Here is an 18,322-nt window from a genome sequence, read left to right as displayed (position 1 = left end):
AAAAGAATAATTTTTTTTTTTGGCTATGAGGTGTGTGAAATACCTGTCATGGGCCGACAATACCCTCTTTATAGTACCAGTGTACTGGAGCCTTACCGACTAAAACACCATACCTCTTACTCAGGCACACTTTTCTGGGAACACTTTTGTATTACTTTGAAAAGGTTCCTGTTTTTCTTGACTTCTTGCCATCTTCTTTGTTTGCTATTAACCTGCGTTCAGACTTCCGCATCATATAATCTTACTTACGCTTTTTTACGTTGAGAAATATATTTTTGATTTTTACCAAGTGCTCAGCGAATCTCCCTACAGCGTTCCAGGCCTCTTCGTTTTGTAGCATTTTATATACAATATTTTTTACAGTGCATTCTCCGACATTACCTTTGAGCGTATACTGTCATTGCAAGCAGTGGAGTACATGTGGTTGGCGTCGTCTTCGCCAGCATCGTTAAATATATACAACCAGGATCTGTTGTCTTCCCAATTCTATGAAGGTATTTACGAAAATAACCACATCCTGACAGCATTTGGGTTAAGTTATAGTTAATTTCGTCAAATTTTCTAGTCGTTCTCGCATTTATGTCAGAAACCAAATTTGCTGTCCAGCTGCAGTGTATATCTGCTCACCATTGTTCTTACCGAAACTGTAGTGTTAGTCTTCTAGCTTCTAGTTGATGTCTTCGTTGTTTTTTATCACTACCCAACAACTTTTCTTTTCTTGAGCTAGGCAGTTGATTGATATGTTCCCACTAATCACTAATACCGCAACAACAGTTCTGTGCGGTAGGCTGCAGTTACTTTAAGTACTGCTAGTCGCTGAGCTGCTGACTATTTTTTCCTGTGACATTTTGCGTTTAGCGCATCAGCCCAAATGTGGTATAAAGAAATCAAGTCTACAACTGACATCAAAAGGTTTCGCTTGTTTTGCATGGACCCATCCACGTTTGCCATCAATCGACTTAACGATGCTGTCACCTTGTCAGCTTTTTCTACCGCCAGTTAACATATGTTTGTGCTAAGTAGGTTAGCTTTGAATCTAATCTGTCACCTAGGTACTTAGCTGCTTTTTGTGTGCTTAGGGTGTTTTTCTAAACTATCATCTCAACTTCAGTTTGGATATGTCCGCTTGTCAGGAGCAGGAGCTTAGTTTTTACTACTACGAGTTTCAATACGTGCGCATCCAGTCAAGCTTTTGTTCTCATCATCATCATATTCAGCTTTCGCTGTGCTTGCTCTGTTTTAGATGTCGTTATCGCTGCTGTGATATCTAAATTTTATCCTATCTAAATTTTTTATTCCATGTCTTATTTTTAGCAATACTTTCACTCTGAACCTATTTAATCCAGACATTTTAAGATCATTCAGCTGTATTCCATTCTATGCGTGTTTTTGCTACATAATGTGTGGATCTTATTGATGCAATCCCGATCAAGTTATCAGTTTTCAGTTTACAGATTTTAGTTTCGACTAAATAGACATTTGTTGAGCTTAGCAGTGGCATATCTGTTTCTGTCATTTGTTGTAAATGCCGTTGATTATAATAAGTGCAATGAAGTAGTTGTCTGCGAGTTATTTGGTGGCGTTTTTGATTGCTAAATCTAGAAAGTAGCTTTAGTAGTAGATTTACTAAAAATATATTTATTTTTGCTTTCGAAATAAAGATTTATAAATTATTTTATTCTAACTTATTACCCGTAAATATGTCTTGCTTAAAGTTTAAGTAGATAAGATACAATTGATTAAATACTTCCCTACAAATATTTCAATAACATTTCTCATATAATATTTTATTTTTTTTTTTATTCACTTATGACAACTAATTGAATTATTTGCACCGCTCATAATACAAAATACAATGCAAGTTCTCTACTTTAGAAATATCTCACATACTACGGTCTCAGTATCATTCACAAAATATTGTATTTGTAACCCGAGTATCTTTGTAGTGCTGTGATATGCTATTTAGATTGTTTTATTTGCCTGTATGTGCCCTGAACGATTGCGATTTCAGCGTGTTTATAATAATGACAGAAAATTACGAATAAATTGCCGTTTAATGTCCAATTTGGATTATGGTAATTTTCTATTGAAATGTGAGTAAAGTTATATGAAGCAACTGGAAAATTATGTGGATATTTTTGTCACAAATACAAACAATAGCAAAAACTCAGTACCGTGAAGTATCTAATATCTTCCAATTTATTTATTTTCCGATTTATGGTTTATTTTTGATTGCGTTATGTGTCATAATATTTATAATGTTGTGACCTAAACTGACCCGAAAAGAGGGAAAGTTACTTAATATTAAGTCAATAATATGAATTTATTATAATATATTCTTTGAAGATAATATTTAAAATATAAATGCTATTAAGTATTTATATTTTAAATAATTATGAATAATAAGGGTAGATAATAAAGTACTTAATGCTTAATTAGGAATCCTCCTGATGAAGGCAAAAGCGAATTTGCCGAAATACGTATAGAATTATACTAAAAAATAACGCACGAAATAAAAGTTAACATTCTTAAAAAACAAAACAGATTTTAATAAAAAAAAATTTCGACGTAACAACTCAAAAAATTAATAACAAAATTATACTTAATGCAATTATTTTCTATAATAATTTCTCCAGAAACAGAATTTTATTGAAATTTAACAATTATAAATAAAAATATAATTAATTAATTTAATTATTCTACAGCTGGTTTATGTTTTCACATCAAGTGAATTTGTCAATAAAAACTTTCACAGCAACTTAACAAAACTCCATAAAAATGTGCGAACATAAAAGTCAAGTACGGCTTTAGGTCAGTTGGTTAAGGAGCGCTGACTCTGAGCTTCAAATTTGTCAGGGCACGAGTGCGATTTTTGGTACTTGCAGTCTCAAAAAAATGATTTACGAATAATTAAATACAAGAATTATTTCCAAGACCACTGATAATTGGTGGTATTTGGCAATACTCGAAACAGTTGTATGGTCAGCTAAAAATTCATTTAATTGAAAATAATTAAAAATTGTTGTTGTTGTAGTTCACTACTTTTTGAAAATCTTTTTATATAATAATTTCTTAAATTTATTTAACAAGAAATAATTTTGTTCTTTTTTTTCGCTATAATTGTTCTTCACTTTTCTATAGCAAATTACTGAAGCATTCGTCAAAGTGTTCATAAATGTCACTCTTCATTAGTAGGTGACTAGCGGTGTAGATCAATGCGCGTTTGTATTGGAACGAAATTATAAATTTTGAAAAGGACAACGCCATGGGCAAAGCGTATCCTACGCGAACCGGTGTTTCCATTTTCAGTTATTGAACGCGTTAGATTTTCGCACCCGAGTCTGCTGTTCACCCGATTTTGGCACGTTTGGTAAATATTTGAACACGTTCGCCGGTCGAAGTTGCATAGAATCCGCTGAAGTGGTGAGATTAAAAAGAACTTTTGCACCAAAGAGCGTTGGCCTTTGAGCGCTTCTAGTACCAATTTTCCATTGCATTGACAAGCGCTAAATTATGTTTATATACATAATTGAAATGAAAACAAGGAACATAGATTTGCATTTAGTTTTTCATTAAAAAGATATGCATATATTAAAGTTCAAAGTAGTTCCTCAAGTATTAAGTAAGAATTGCTTCAAATCACTTTAATAATTTAGTAGAAATTAGTTTTAATTTTCGTAAATCGTGCCGTGCATGAATTTATTCAACATTTTGTTTTCAAAAAAAGGAAAAAAAAGTAAATATAATTTACTTACATATAATTAATTGTTCACTAAATAATTTATGTTACATTAGCAAAAATTATTTTCTTTTAATTTTGTTTATTTGAAATTTGCTCCATAATTTAGTAGATGAAATTTGAACCTTGGTAATGTTTCCTTTTAATTGCATGTTTTTGATTTCGTGTTTATTTTGGTTTTTCCTGCCACAACTTCTATTTTTCCCCTTCTATTTCGATGTTAATACTTGTGGTATCCTTTGCAAAATTATTTTCCGGATACATGCGATTAGTTCTACTGTAATTTTAGATTATTTCGTTTCGAATTTGTACTGACCAGGAGCAATGTTTCCTTGCTTTTGGCTTTTCGTGCGCATTTTTTAGTATTGAATTCGCAGTTCATTATTTTTAATTTAATTTTTATTTTTGTATAAGTCGTGCAACAAGTTAATTAAATCTAATAATGTCAAGTAAATATTTATGAATCTCAATCTTTTTGCTAAACAATGTAAACTTCATTTAAGCTTTGAACATTGCATGCACACTTAGCGAATAATAATTTTTACTCACGAGATCCTTAAAAATATATCAGAATTTAAGTATAAATAAAGAAAATAATAATAATTATTTGCAAAAATGTTTTCATATAGTTTCTATTTCAAGTTTATATTTAAACTTAGAAATTTCAAGTGATAAAAATAAGAAAAAATTGCTATAAATAACAATAATATAAAACAGAAATTATTGGAATAAGACTTTTGCTACTCTTAACACTCATATCGTGTGTGTATTAATCTAGAGTTGTTATTTTAAAAATACATTTTTATAAGTATTAGGTCTAACGAAACACAGCACTATAACAATGCTAGATCTTTTCTGCTACCTATCCACCTACCTACCTACCACTCTAAACGAACCAAAGATACTCAGTTCTTCGGTATTGGTCAGAATAAAGACCAATATGAGATGGAGAATAAAAACTTGCATTTTAAACAGATAAATCGAGATGGATCCACTCTTCTCTTATTCCAGATCAAAGTAATATAGTCACAGTGAATATAACAAGAGAACTCATATTCCTTCAATCAGAGCCAACATTCTATGTTCTAAGTTGGACCCATCTGTTTTTATGGTAGTACAGATTGTTGGAATTAAATCAATTCAATGTCAATGTCTCAATGTTATTTAACGTAACATTCCATGCTTTGAAGGTCTAATATTACGGTGTTTAAAAACATCTGTATTAATACAATGCATCAATCAATGCTCCATTGAAATTTGATTAGAAATTTCCGTTGGTACCAATGAAGAAATGCGTACAGACACGACTTCCACCTTGGTTTAGTGCAAGGCCCATCTATACCTCTGCTACTCTTTAGATCGTAGCACCCGGTTGTGAAACGCAACTCCATCCCCAATGAATGATGCATTCTTTCTGCGTAAGTTTGCGTATCAACCACAGCCACTACGAGTCCAACCACAAGTGGTCATTGATTCCAAGTCGTTTTGTGTCATGGGTGTCCACCACTGCGTCCAGTGTCGTTATGAGAAGAAGTGGCGAGATCGCACAACTCTGTCTTACACCACTAGATGATGGAATTGAACCGCTCAGCACACCATTGTGTAATACTCTGCATATTTGACGATTTAAAATGGGATACCTCTAGATTCAAGCACCTTTCACACGTATTCGTGTTTTAACGCATTGAATGCTTTTCCAAAATCGATAAAGGTGAGATATAGATTGGTGTTAAGTTCTGCCGACTGATCAATAGGTGTTTATCTTCTTATAGTGTTTATGTGATCTATGCATGACAGATAAGAGCGAAACCTTACTTGATTCTGCCGGAGTAGATTATTAAGTGGCTCAATGATGCGGTTTAAAGTTATCTTCGTGAATATTTTGTTTATTGTTGGCAGCAAAGATATACCTTTCTAATTAGAGCATTTTTGGTTTTAATAAAAAATATAATAGTTGTTATCGCATATCATGAATATAGTATAATTTATAAATATGGCTTTGCAACTCTTTAATATGGACTGGTCTATTAATAATGCGTAATGAAGCAATTACATGTTTAGACATCCGCATGTAAGAAAGTTATTATTTGGATTGATTTGAGATATATACTGAAATTGATTGGACTTTTCAATATACTTAAAGTAGTGATTCGAGCAGTTTAAATTGTTTTTCAAGGATCTTATGTCAGAAGAGTGTAAATCTATTTATTTATATTTTATTATTATTATTTTATTATTATTATTTTATTATTATTATTGTTATTTTATTATTAGTATGCTATTAGTTAAATTATATATTATTATGTCACAAGAGTAAGAATTTATTTATTTATATTTTATTATTGTTTTTTTTATTATTTATTTATGTATTATTTATAAATTATTTTATTATCCATTTATTTATAATTTATTTTTACAACTATAAATTGAGATGATGTTAATTTGTAAAACGTTGCACTCCTATAAGAAAGAATTTTACTGTCTTTGAAAATCATCATTGTAGTCATATTAAAATTGCTCCAGAAATACCAATATCTCAGATTCCTTTAAGTGTGTAATATTTTGTATTAGTTGAGTAAACAATGTATTGTTGCCATAAAATCTTAGATGCAAAAGAAAAAATTTAAATACAAAAAGCAAGAAGTTAAACAAGCGACAAACTTCTTAAAGACTCAGACATAAAAATAAATAAATTTTCTTTTAAAAGAATTAATAAAACGAAAAGAAAAAGTGAAACCCGCATTAGAACTTTGAACTTGTGATGCTTTTGAAGTTAACAGAACGCGAATAAAAAGTTTGTTTTTCAAAAATACTCGTATATTGCCTGTGTACCGATATGTAAGCGAACAGGATTTTCGAAAGGATATGGCACAACAGCAATAACAACAACGACAGCAGGGGCTCTGAAAAAGCCCACAATAAAAATTACACGCCAGCAGCAAAATTCAACCGGGGCTGAGTGGCAGCAAGCCACGCGTTGCTTTAACCGATTTTACTGCTTTGAGTAAATTTGTTTGGTGCAACAGCGAATATTCTAAGACAAAAAATAAAGAAATCAAGCCAGTTATATGGTAACATGTGATGAGCTACATAATTGTATATATGTTATATATTACTATATTAGAATTATTTTTACAGAGATAAAGTTGAAATATCAATTGTTAATCCATTGAGTTTACTTTGTTCATAATAATATATATATAATATGTTATAGAGAATATTGACAAGTTTATATAAAAAGGTGATCTTGTTCACTCACTCAAAAACTACTAATTCTGGACGTACTATATCTTAAATATATTTCTGCATTTATCGCTGCATATATTTTAAAACCAGATCATACATCAGACATGTTTTGCAATAAAGACATGCTTCTAACCTTAAAAACATACATCTGATGATAAAAACATGGACAAGGACATAGACATCAATGATATATATAGTGGAACTATTTCTGCAGCTACTAAATATTTCATTTCAAATGCAAGGACAAGGACATGAACATCAATGATATATAGTAAAACTATTTCTGTAGCTACTTAATATTCATTTCGATTTAATTTTTCATTATTAAGTTTTTATTAAAATTATAAATGAAATCAAATCAAATATTTTCTTAAAAATTGTAGAATCATTTTTTAATATAGCAATAGCTTTCAACATATATACGTAAACACGATTTATTTGTATAAACGATATCGAACATTCTGAATATCGGAATATGAACAAGAATATATAGACTGTAGGGAATATAGAATAAAACATAGAAAATATAGAATGGCTTGTATTTTCACTTTTCCGTTTGTATCGGTGTTTCATTTTTGAATAGTACATTATATGAAATTTATGATTTCAAAATATGAAATCTATGATATCAATTTGATATCACATATACGTCAAAAATGAAACACTTAACATATAGGTATGTTATTATATTATGTACTTAGGATTTCATGCCAATGCCGATTTGTTACACAAAAAGTGTAGGGTACCATATTTTTTTTTCCAAAATGTACCTACGGACCTCTTTTCCGTTTACTGATTGGGTGCAAGAAATCATGTGACATTTATTGTGGTACTTTTCGTTAGAAGCAATTGTTTTATATAAGTCAAATGATTTTGAAATTTTAAAGTTAAAAGATTTGACATTCTTTTTCTTGATATCAATTAGAGTGTGAATTTTTTTTATACATAAATAAAAAATAATATCTTCCATGAGTGTAACTCAGATATGAATTTTAAATAATAATTAATTTTGATTACAAATTTTATTATAATTTTAATTATATTGAAATTATGTTCTTATGACTTTGCCTCATATATTTTTAACCGATTTGTTAGATAGTCAGACAGTAATAAAGGCAATTAAAATTAAAAGTATGAAATCGAGAACTATAATTATGATTAATAATATTAAAATATTTATGTTATATTAAATAACTAGTAGGATTAATAATAGAGGGGTTGTTTGAGCGGTAGTAAATCACAACAACAAAATTTTATTATTTTCAATTAATACAATTTTTGGCTGCCCAAACAGGGAGTACTGTCGTAAACCTATCATCAGTGGTCTTTGGGAATTATTTCTTATTTTAAATTATTCTTAAAAAATTTTTTGAGATTAAAAGTACCAAGGGTTAAACTTAATTATGTTTATAATTATTGTAACCGCATTGTTATTTTTTCTATCCGTTATTCAGACGCATTGCCAAGTCTTAATCTGCATTCTGGCATAGCAACATTTACCCTTTTAATACTAAAAAAATTTTGAGGCACAATAATAGTGCATATCGATAAACAGTCTTCTCTCTACGCTGTGTTCTGGTATATGGGTTATTCTTTTAAGAATTGGACACCTTTTTGACCTCATCATCTTCAATTTGGCTGAAATTTGTTTTATGAGTTCCATTCATAAAATAAGAAGCCCCGTATTTCGGGAAGAACTTTGTATTTTTTTTTCTAGAAGATATGAACCCATGGGGTTTTGAGAATTGGCATTGTAGACACATTTTCAAATGACCATATCTCAGACTATATAAATGAATGAAACTAGAAATATGTTGCGTTTTAAAGATAATTGATTGAACTATTAAGAAATTATTTAAACAATTAAGATTGTTTATACTTAAGTACTAAAAATAACCGTTATATACAGTTTGCTCTCGATGGGATTCTCTATTTTACCAGACAGGCCATTAACGATTGTAGAAATCTGCAAGTAGTGTGTTGATGCTGCTAAAATTATAATTTCAGCATTTGGAATACGAGTATGAAATGTAAAACCGTAAAATCGTGTTACCGAAACTTCCATTGGTTCTCCATTCCGCAAGCGTTTATTGTACATAACCTTGTCAATGTGTTTGATGAACTTCCGTTAGTCTCATTGTTTTTATGAATACTTTATACGAAACTAGGTTTCGATCGTTCTATGACTTTTTAGTGGTACTATGCTTTGATCGAAATGCACCTTCATTTTGAGCTGGATGTTGGTATCAGTTGTAGACGTGATATTGTATATATTTGGCTTTAGCAGATTAAGTTTTAAATGGATTTTTTCATCAAGACTTTAGCTAGGAACCCCGTGCCTTCCTTTGTTTGATATTTTATTTTTAGTTAATTTTTTTTCTAGTTTTTAAATTATTCATGCATGACATTAGGATATTAAGAGTGATAACAGTTAAAGTATGTCCATTTATAAATTTTAATTAAAATAAATATGACAATATTTTTTTATAAATCGACCAAAACGTAATGCTGTAATATGAAATTTTTAAAATAATGCATTCCTTCATACATATTTCAGTTATAACTAACCACTGTTTCAAATCAATTCTGGCAAAAGTTATTGTCCTTTTATCCTTACTAACGAATAAATGACATTCATTTTTACATTTATTAAAATTGTACAAAAATTTTTAAAAATTTTTCGCTGTTTTGTTTTGTATTTTTGCAGTTAGTATTTTAGAATTTTATGAAGCTTTGTGGAATTTGTGAATAAAAACAGTACACATCGTAATAATTTTTAACAAAAAGATACGAGATTCAAATAAAAATCACAAAAATTATTACTGAAATAAAATATTTCAAAATGTAACTTCGTTAAAATATTTTCTGCATATCATCGCAGCAGTTGCAGTTCGTTGAATATAATTTACTATTTTAATGAATTTATTTTAACATTTCCAATAGCATTTTAAGCCTTAAAGTAAATTTGATATTAAGTTAAAAATAATTAAAAATGAAAATGTATCTACAAGTTTTCCTCTAAGAAATATTTCTATTAGTGTAGGGTTAATAACTGTAGGGTTAAATATTTCGTAGACCAACTCTTGACATATAATGAAAAAAAAATCTATTAAAAATTAATTAAATATTTTTTTTTATAATTATTGTATTTCCAGCTTATTTTCCAGTTATAATCAAATTAGTAATTTTATTCGCAAATACAATAAAGCCCATATATGTACATCAATCCACCGAAAACTCGATTATTGTGTATAAAAAGTGTCATCAACTATTTTGAATTGATCATTTAAAAATTGTCAGCGCCATAAAAAGTGGAGTATTTACAATATTTTTCAATTTTATAAAAAAAAACTCCAAACAGAAATGTTCACCAAAAAAAAAAAACAATGTGAAAAAGTTTTTCAATTTTAAATGGAATTGAATTTTCATATTTGTTTTTTTACGCATAAATATACACAAAAGGATGTGTAAACTCAAAATGTATTGGAATGATATGCGTTCTGGTCACCTATAAAATACAGGGTATTAATTAACTGTAAATACATGTTGAATGGTTATTTAGAATTAGTATGCTTTAAAATCTATAGCCTTTCTTATGAGTGGACGCTTGCTTTTGTCCTAATTAATTATAAATAAGCCCATTCTTTTGTAAGCATATCGCCAAAAAACAACCGCTTATTTTAAAAACAACATATAAAACAACAACATTGCTGGCTTATTTAAGCCAACTTCTTAGAAACCGCTTAACTAATAAGCAGCTCAAATCGCATGAAAGCCAAGAGTAAAAATTCATCTATTGTGAATGATTTTTGGAACTACGTACAAATTTTCAGTTAACTGTCAATATATGTTTTTTTTATCAATTATTTATATTTCGCAGTTGCTATTTTTTCTACTTATTTTCGCGTTAAAAAAATTATTCGTATTATTATTCGAAATTTTAACTTTAAAAATTAAATTATGCTGAAGTTGTTTTGAGCTACTGCACTTAAGCACTTATACTCTTTTTTAACATGAGGTATTTTCAAAACCCCTCTTTCAACCTTGACTAGATTATTGTTTTCACTTTATCAGACTAAGCAATAATTGACCTCAGATCTGCATACCTCCTCGAGGAGGCTGTATTTTGCAACTATGTTTATTTGTGTATTTGCATATATAAACCTGTCAGGTATCAAAACAAAAATTTCCAATTTTTGTTGTTGTTTAGCGACGTTCTTACAAAAGAATAGGCCCAGTGTTAAAAGTTCAAATGAAAATTAGAAGTTTTTCCTCCTATACGTATCTCCATATAAAAAAAATGAGAATAAAAGCTGATTTAGTTGACGTGAACTAAAGAGTGTAGCCGACAGTGGCGTAACTATAGGGAAGCGACAGGAAGCAACGCTTTCGGGTTCTTAAAGTTTTCTTTAATTGACTTCCTAATCAATCCTAATACTAAGGCCGCTGCCCTTTTTTGCTAAGTTCAACAAATTTTATTGAAGAAATACCTGTACAATACATTGATTAAAAAATAATTATATTATTAAAATTAGTTAATAATTATAAAGATTTTTATTTCGTTGCCCACAAAATTCACTTCTCCCCATACAATACATTTATACCATTTTTTCCAATTCTGGAAACAATTGTCGATTCTCGGATTGTCGATGAGTGTAGGGGATATCTGGAAGAAGTATGATCTCTTGATATAATCGTTAGAAAATCCTTGATGTTAGGTTAAGTTTAGAAGGCGTGTGCTGACAGTTGTCAGCACTTCCACTTGGAGACATATATTGTCCATTGTGATGTCCTCAAAAATTTTGCCGGGAGAGGCGAGTTGCTAACCTTTTCCTTGATGTTTCTTTAATGCTGATCGAATGTTATCATATCAAATCGAGTATTTTTGTTCGAAAATTTTCTATAATACCCTGTATAATACCCTGATGACTATCTCTACAATATTATGTGTTCACATGCAAACATAAAAACTTTTCGCTTTCATGTGAATATTCGTCAGCATATAAATTGCTTCGTTTCGTATAATTTTTTCTTTTTTCTGAAGTATGAATTAACTTTTGTTTTTATACTTTTGACAGTTGTAATAAAAAGTGAACAGAATATGGCCAAAGTCTAAATGACCACAATTTTTTCTAGTTTTATTTTTTTCTCTATTTTGGCTGCAAGCTATGTGAATATTTGCATAAATTCCGCACACATCCGAAACCTTGAAAAAAAGAACTTCAACGCTCATAAGTAAATAGGACACATGTGCCCCATCATCATCTTTGTTTTCCTATGCTGCGGACGAAAGAAAACTGCACGTGTTAAATTTTTACTGCTGGGCATAAAAATGGCTCCTGTTTACACTGGAATAATCGCCATCGTCGAACTTCAAATTTGATTCACATTTGCACTTGTAGTATTCAAATTTTGTGCAAACATTTACACATTTACACATTTACACACTTACATATTTACATATTTGAATATTTGTACGATTGACTTTGAATACAAAACTCCATAATATGCTTATACGTCCTGAGGTGTTAAAAAATGGAAAAACAAGAGAAAAAAATTAAATATAAATAAAAAATAAAAAAGATATCATCATATGGAAAAACGGGAAATACACCTGTCATTCAAAATAATTTGAAATGCTACCCTCGTCTTTTCGAAATATTCAGAATAGAAAAATAACAAAAAATTGAAAAAAGTGAAAAGTCATCAAACCTCTTCCATAAAATTTTATTTGAACTACAATTATACTGCGAATAGGCCTCTATTTTTTCCCTTAATATTGCTGCCAAATATAACCCGCGGCTGATATTCAATTTGCCTGTGTCCACCATGAAAAGGCTCAATTTTGAAAAATCAAATGTGCCAAAAATAATAGATCAAAGGATGGGAGTGTGTAGTCCTCGAAAAGAGGAAAAAAGCGCTATCGAAAAAATGTTAACAGAAAATAAAATGTTCGATTTGGCATTTTGTTTCACATTTCACAGAGTGAATGATTGGAAATTGATTTTTCTTTAAATATTTAATAAAATTTACACAGAAATACTTTTTCCGGAAATCATTTTTTAATATTTTTGAGCGAAATGGGTTTAAAAAAAATGCATATTTTTAACTTATCATATATGCTTCCGACTTTTATTTTGGGAAACATAATGTTTCCAAGGTGTAAATAAAGACAAAAAATTGTTGAAAATCAAAACATAGTGACTCCTGTCATGTTATGAGAAGCTTAGCATTACTTAATATCGACATTTATGTCGTATGTCGTTGAATTTTACCAACAGAAAATAGAATCCTTTTAATAGAATCTGATATTTATAATTTGATAAAAATTATTATAAAATTTAACAATAATAAAAAACGTGTTCACTTAATTATAATTTTTGTGATCATGAATGTGGATAACATTATTCACGACAACCAATACGTACAGAGTAAGGATCAGATCTAAAACTACAGAAAAAATGCCAAAGAAGACAAGAAAAACATTATCATGAAGCTTGAATAATTATCTAATAGATCATGTGGATACGGTGTTACATTAATGACATTTTGGTGACAACGTCATTTAACTTCAAGTAAGTTTGGCATAAGTAAATTTTAATGGCAAATAATTTTAAGCACAATTTAGTTGAATTTAGTTTTTGATAAAGTTAGCTTTATCTTGCTGTTGAGAAGTAAATGCATTGAGAAATAAATAGTAATATTTAGAGTTCTAGTGATTTAGTTTTAGTTGCTGTTTATAGCAGAAAGCACGCTAATGTGTAATGTTCACTGGCAGATGTATATATCACTCCCTAGATGTATATATAACCATCTGAAATGTTAAAAGCTTCAGATAGGTTAAACCATTTCAGTTCTTTTAGTGATGGCAGACATACTTCTTCTGTCTATATGTCTGTAGCGCATATATATCGTTTTTACTACTGAATTTTGTGTGGTAGTACAACAAGCTAATATATCTCAGTATATATGCAGGATATTCACTATAACAAAAATATTGTGATCACTGCTAACACTAGAGTGAACATTTTTAACAGAAGCGTAGAGTGTACTCTTTCTGTCAGCATGACATTTTTCCGACGTATACATTTTTGTAATCTTAGTATCAAAAAATTAATTTGGGTGCCGAACTGTCCTCTTATCCCTTTCTGGCATCAGATTGAATCAGTCTATACGTGAAGGTAGTAAACCTTAAACATTTCTGTTACAGATAAATCGCAAGTATCATAACAAAACTTGAGCATTGGATTAAGAAGGATCAAGAAGATTTACATAATGTCTTACATATTATTAATATATAAGATCATGTATATAAAGTCTGTTAAATGTCGTCACTTATAATAATGCTTAACAAAAACGTTTCTTTGTGAGAAGTACGAAGTCTTTATATGTTATGAAGTCTATATATGTAACTAAAGTACCAGCAAACTTATAAACATTCTTTGTAAATTTAATATTACCATCGTTTGCTCTCATACGATTTCGAATACAGACCTTAGTATTAACAATCAAGATTGCTAATCACAAGCCTACTTACAATACTTGAACAATTTTTATGTATAAAACCCCTGGGTAGCTTTAGTTTGAGTTCTGGGAAAGTATATGTTGAAAAAAAATTAGCAAAAGAGTTAGCAAGATTCGGTGATCCTTCAGCATAACTTTTCTTATAAAGTTTTTATCGTGCCAGTTCCAGACAAGAAATGATTAAGAATAACTTGATAGTTATAGTTTATATTGAAAACTTACATAAATTAACTTGAGGACAATCTTTTCTATCTGGAAAAAGAAAAACAGAAACAGATAGAGCTTAATTTAATAATTGGTTTAAAAAATTTGAAACAAACCGCTTTGATAGACCAGTATGTGTATATTAGAAGTACTTCATACACGGACTGGACTCAACTTACTCTTAAGCCTAGTTTACACTACAAAAAATCTTTAAATCTTTAATCTAACTTGATCTTAATCTAAACTTGATCTAAATTTATCTTGCTATTTTTAATATGATATGTTCTATTTTACAATCCCATATTAAAGATAAAATTGAAAAGTACTACTAACTTCTATATTTACTTGGCATCTGGTAGCACGATGTACGGGCACTAGTTCTAGTGCGGGGTTTGGGTTTAAATCCGAAGTCTAGTTTTAAAATAAGCTTTAAGGGCCTTCTAAAAATGTTTTTGTTTTTGATTTATGCGGGGCTTACAGCCTATCAGATTAACCTATCCTTATCATGTTATTTGCAATATGATATACTTCAGTTTCCAGTTTTTTTTTCAAGCAGAAAAAAACAAAATTTTGTTTCTATTATTAATTTTAAAACAGAATATTTTACATATAGCATAAGCCAGTTGTTAGAAATATTAAAATTGACTTTCAACTTTACATAGGTTTTTACCATTTAATCAATATAAAGGTATCCATTTACTTAGACTGGTCTGAAAATGTTTTTAATAATATAAAAATTTAATCAAAATGGTTTTTTTCTTAATATCATTGAATGATTTTTAGGAAAATTTGTATGCACACAATGTTGCATTAAACTTTTACTCCAATGCTCTACGTCATTAGTTTTGCAATAAAGTTGCCACAGTTCGAATATTTTGCATATTTTCACTCAAGCACTGCAAATAAAAATGTTCTGCTTAAATGAAATTCGAAAATAAAAGCAGTAAAGAATTGAGGTAAAATATCATTACTGCTAATGTCATGACTCCCCCATGTACTCACAGCTACAGACATAGCAACATTTCAGAAGAATCATAAGGAACTCAGAACAGGAACTGAGGCACATACCTCGCTGCCTTCTGCCACTTCTTACGGTTATGGCCGTGAAATAAAGACATTTACATATTTGTGCACGTATTCTATCCTAGGCGTACTCATACATATCAAATGAGACATGCTTATGGGATTGCTTACTGTCTACACGGCTAACACTGCCTGTATGCACACACCAGCAAGTCATTTTCTTGTAATTTTTTTATGAATCAAATGAACTTACATTGCGGTGTTAGAGTCTGGCAACTCTAGCAGTTCGAAGAAGATGAAATTATTTGGCTGCACTTATTAATAATTTGCATATATAATATTTTAGTAGAAGCGCAGCTACATATACGGACTGACTCTAACAACTGTCTAAGTCACTTCCATTGTAAACTCTGCACAATTACACAATTCTTACACATAACACCTCACACAATGCAGTGTGGAACAATTTGTGCTGGCAAAGTGCTGCTTAAATAAGGGAGAAAATTTATATATAATATGAAAAATGCTAATTTTTTAGTTGTTTAGTGCAATGTGCAGCTTCACAAGCACACAAGCACACAAGTTGCACATATTTCCATATCAGAAATTCCGCATACACAGGAGGGAGTGTAGAACAATTCCAGCAGCCAACTAACAACACATGAAAGCGGCTTGCGGTATTTGTTGTATTTTTCATTTGGAAAATGTTTCATTCATTTTCTTGCAGCACTTAAAAATGCTTAAGTGCACTTGTGGCCTTGGCCACCGTCTGTTGCCACTCCCACTCTAACTTAACACTCATGGCTACACATAGATTTCCACTGTAACATAAACACTTCCAGCATCTTCTGTTGTATGATTTCTTCTTTTTCTGCATTTAACATAAAATGAAGAAAGGAAAAAATATTTGTTGGTGGTGATATTTTGTTTAGAACAAAAAGTATTCTTTCTTCTGGACTTAGTTGTTGCGGTCGTTTGTGCAAGTGCCTGTTGTTATTCTTTGAATTGTTGTTGTTTATCGTGGTCTTGCACCATGCCGCCTAAAAGTGCGCAATACAATTTGCATAATTCCCAACGAACGCAGCTTAATGCAAATGAGAGCAAATTGAAAATAGTTTAATGCTGCTTTGTTGTTGTGTTGTTGTGTTGTTGCTTTGGCTTCCCTCTGATGGTTCTCGAGCTTCATATGTTGCCGAGGCTTTCGGAAACTTAAACCGCAAGTGTTGCGGTTCACTTCTGTTGTTATTACAGTCGCGGTTTTATTGCTTTAAATTATATCTGAGATTTTAATTTGTTTTGATTTATGAATTTTAGATTTTCTAAGCGCTTTTAGACTTACAAAGTAAACGGGAATAAAAACTTTGTTGAAACTAAAAATTTATTTTACTTTTTAATAATGCAAAGTTCAATTTGAATACTTCCTTAAGTATCTTTTGGAAAAACTGTATAAACATCTTTTTTAAGTTCATATTAAACATTTATAATTCCATTTTCATTTAGTTAAATATAACATATTTTTAATTAAAGCGAAAAAGTAATGTTTCCCGCAAATGCTATCTTATTGGTACAAAATTTGATAAAGTTTAAACGCAATAAAATATATGTTTTTTACTCTTTCACGAATGATGACATATCAAATGCTGTAAATGCCATTGTAAAAGTATGTTTAGTACAAAAGTTACGCCATCTCTTGGAAAATTCAAAAAACTAAGCTATACACCCAATCTATGCACAGTAGACGTCCAATATAATGAATACCCAATTATATAAATGACAAATTCCCGTCATTGCCTGTTCTATATTATATGTTAAGTATAATAAGTCACCATGACATTGACATGTCGTAAATTAGGAACATAAATTTAACCGCTTGGTCATGTCATGCGAATGGAAGAAAATGCTTCGCTTAGAAAGGTTTTCAATTTGATATCCGCTGATTGGAAAACGCGGCAGAGTTCTCTCTAATCTTTGGTAGAAAACCAAGTGAAAAACGATATGAAGACAATCGATGTTAATAACTGGCGACAGCCATCCACTGATTGAGCTGGCTGAAAATGGCTACTTGGCCAAGAACGACTCACACCTCTCATACATGTCTATCCAATTAAGGTACAGTGCTAGTTATCTGCTTTAAGTAAAACAAAACCTACAGAGCACTATGGACCAGTTCCTGTTATTTTTCTTAGGTTATCAATAATTTGTTTTTTATAAACTTTTGTGAAAAAGCGTATAGCGAACTATATTGTCATATTATGCTGAATGTAGCTCAATCATGAGTTTGATATGATATTCATACACATAGTTTATATTAATTGTGATCAGCTAAGTGTTCAATTTCTTGCTCTTAGATTATATTACTGCCAATAAAGAAGCAAATATCATCATACACTAATTTCTATTGTACGCTAACGGCCTTTACATACGGCATTATTGACATTACTAATATCTACCTATTTCAATAAATTAATACTTTTTTTTACACTATATTAATTTATTGTACTTAAATATTTAACATATGTTTTCTGACAAGAAATCTTTTTTTTAAATAAAAAAGAAAGTTGTAGTCAGAAAATTCAAGAATTCAAG

The 18,322-nt window shown here is 30.1% G+C and overlaps 1 long non-coding RNA gene across 2 annotated transcripts in view; it reads left to right on the top strand.

Annotated features, from left to right (window-relative positions):
- Nucleotides 1-18,322, top strand: part of LOC119686282 — a 76,416-nt gene that overhangs the window by 16,742 nt on the left and 41,352 nt on the right. The window lies entirely within an intron of this gene.

Source organism: Teleopsis dalmanni, chromosome 2, assembly GCF_002237135.1.
Source record: "Teleopsis dalmanni isolate 2A chromosome 2, ASM223713v2, whole genome shotgun sequence".
Lineage (NCBI taxonomy): Eukaryota > Metazoa > Arthropoda > Insecta > Diptera > Diopsidae > Teleopsis > Teleopsis dalmanni.
This window is presented reverse-complemented; position numbering and strand designations above follow the sequence as displayed.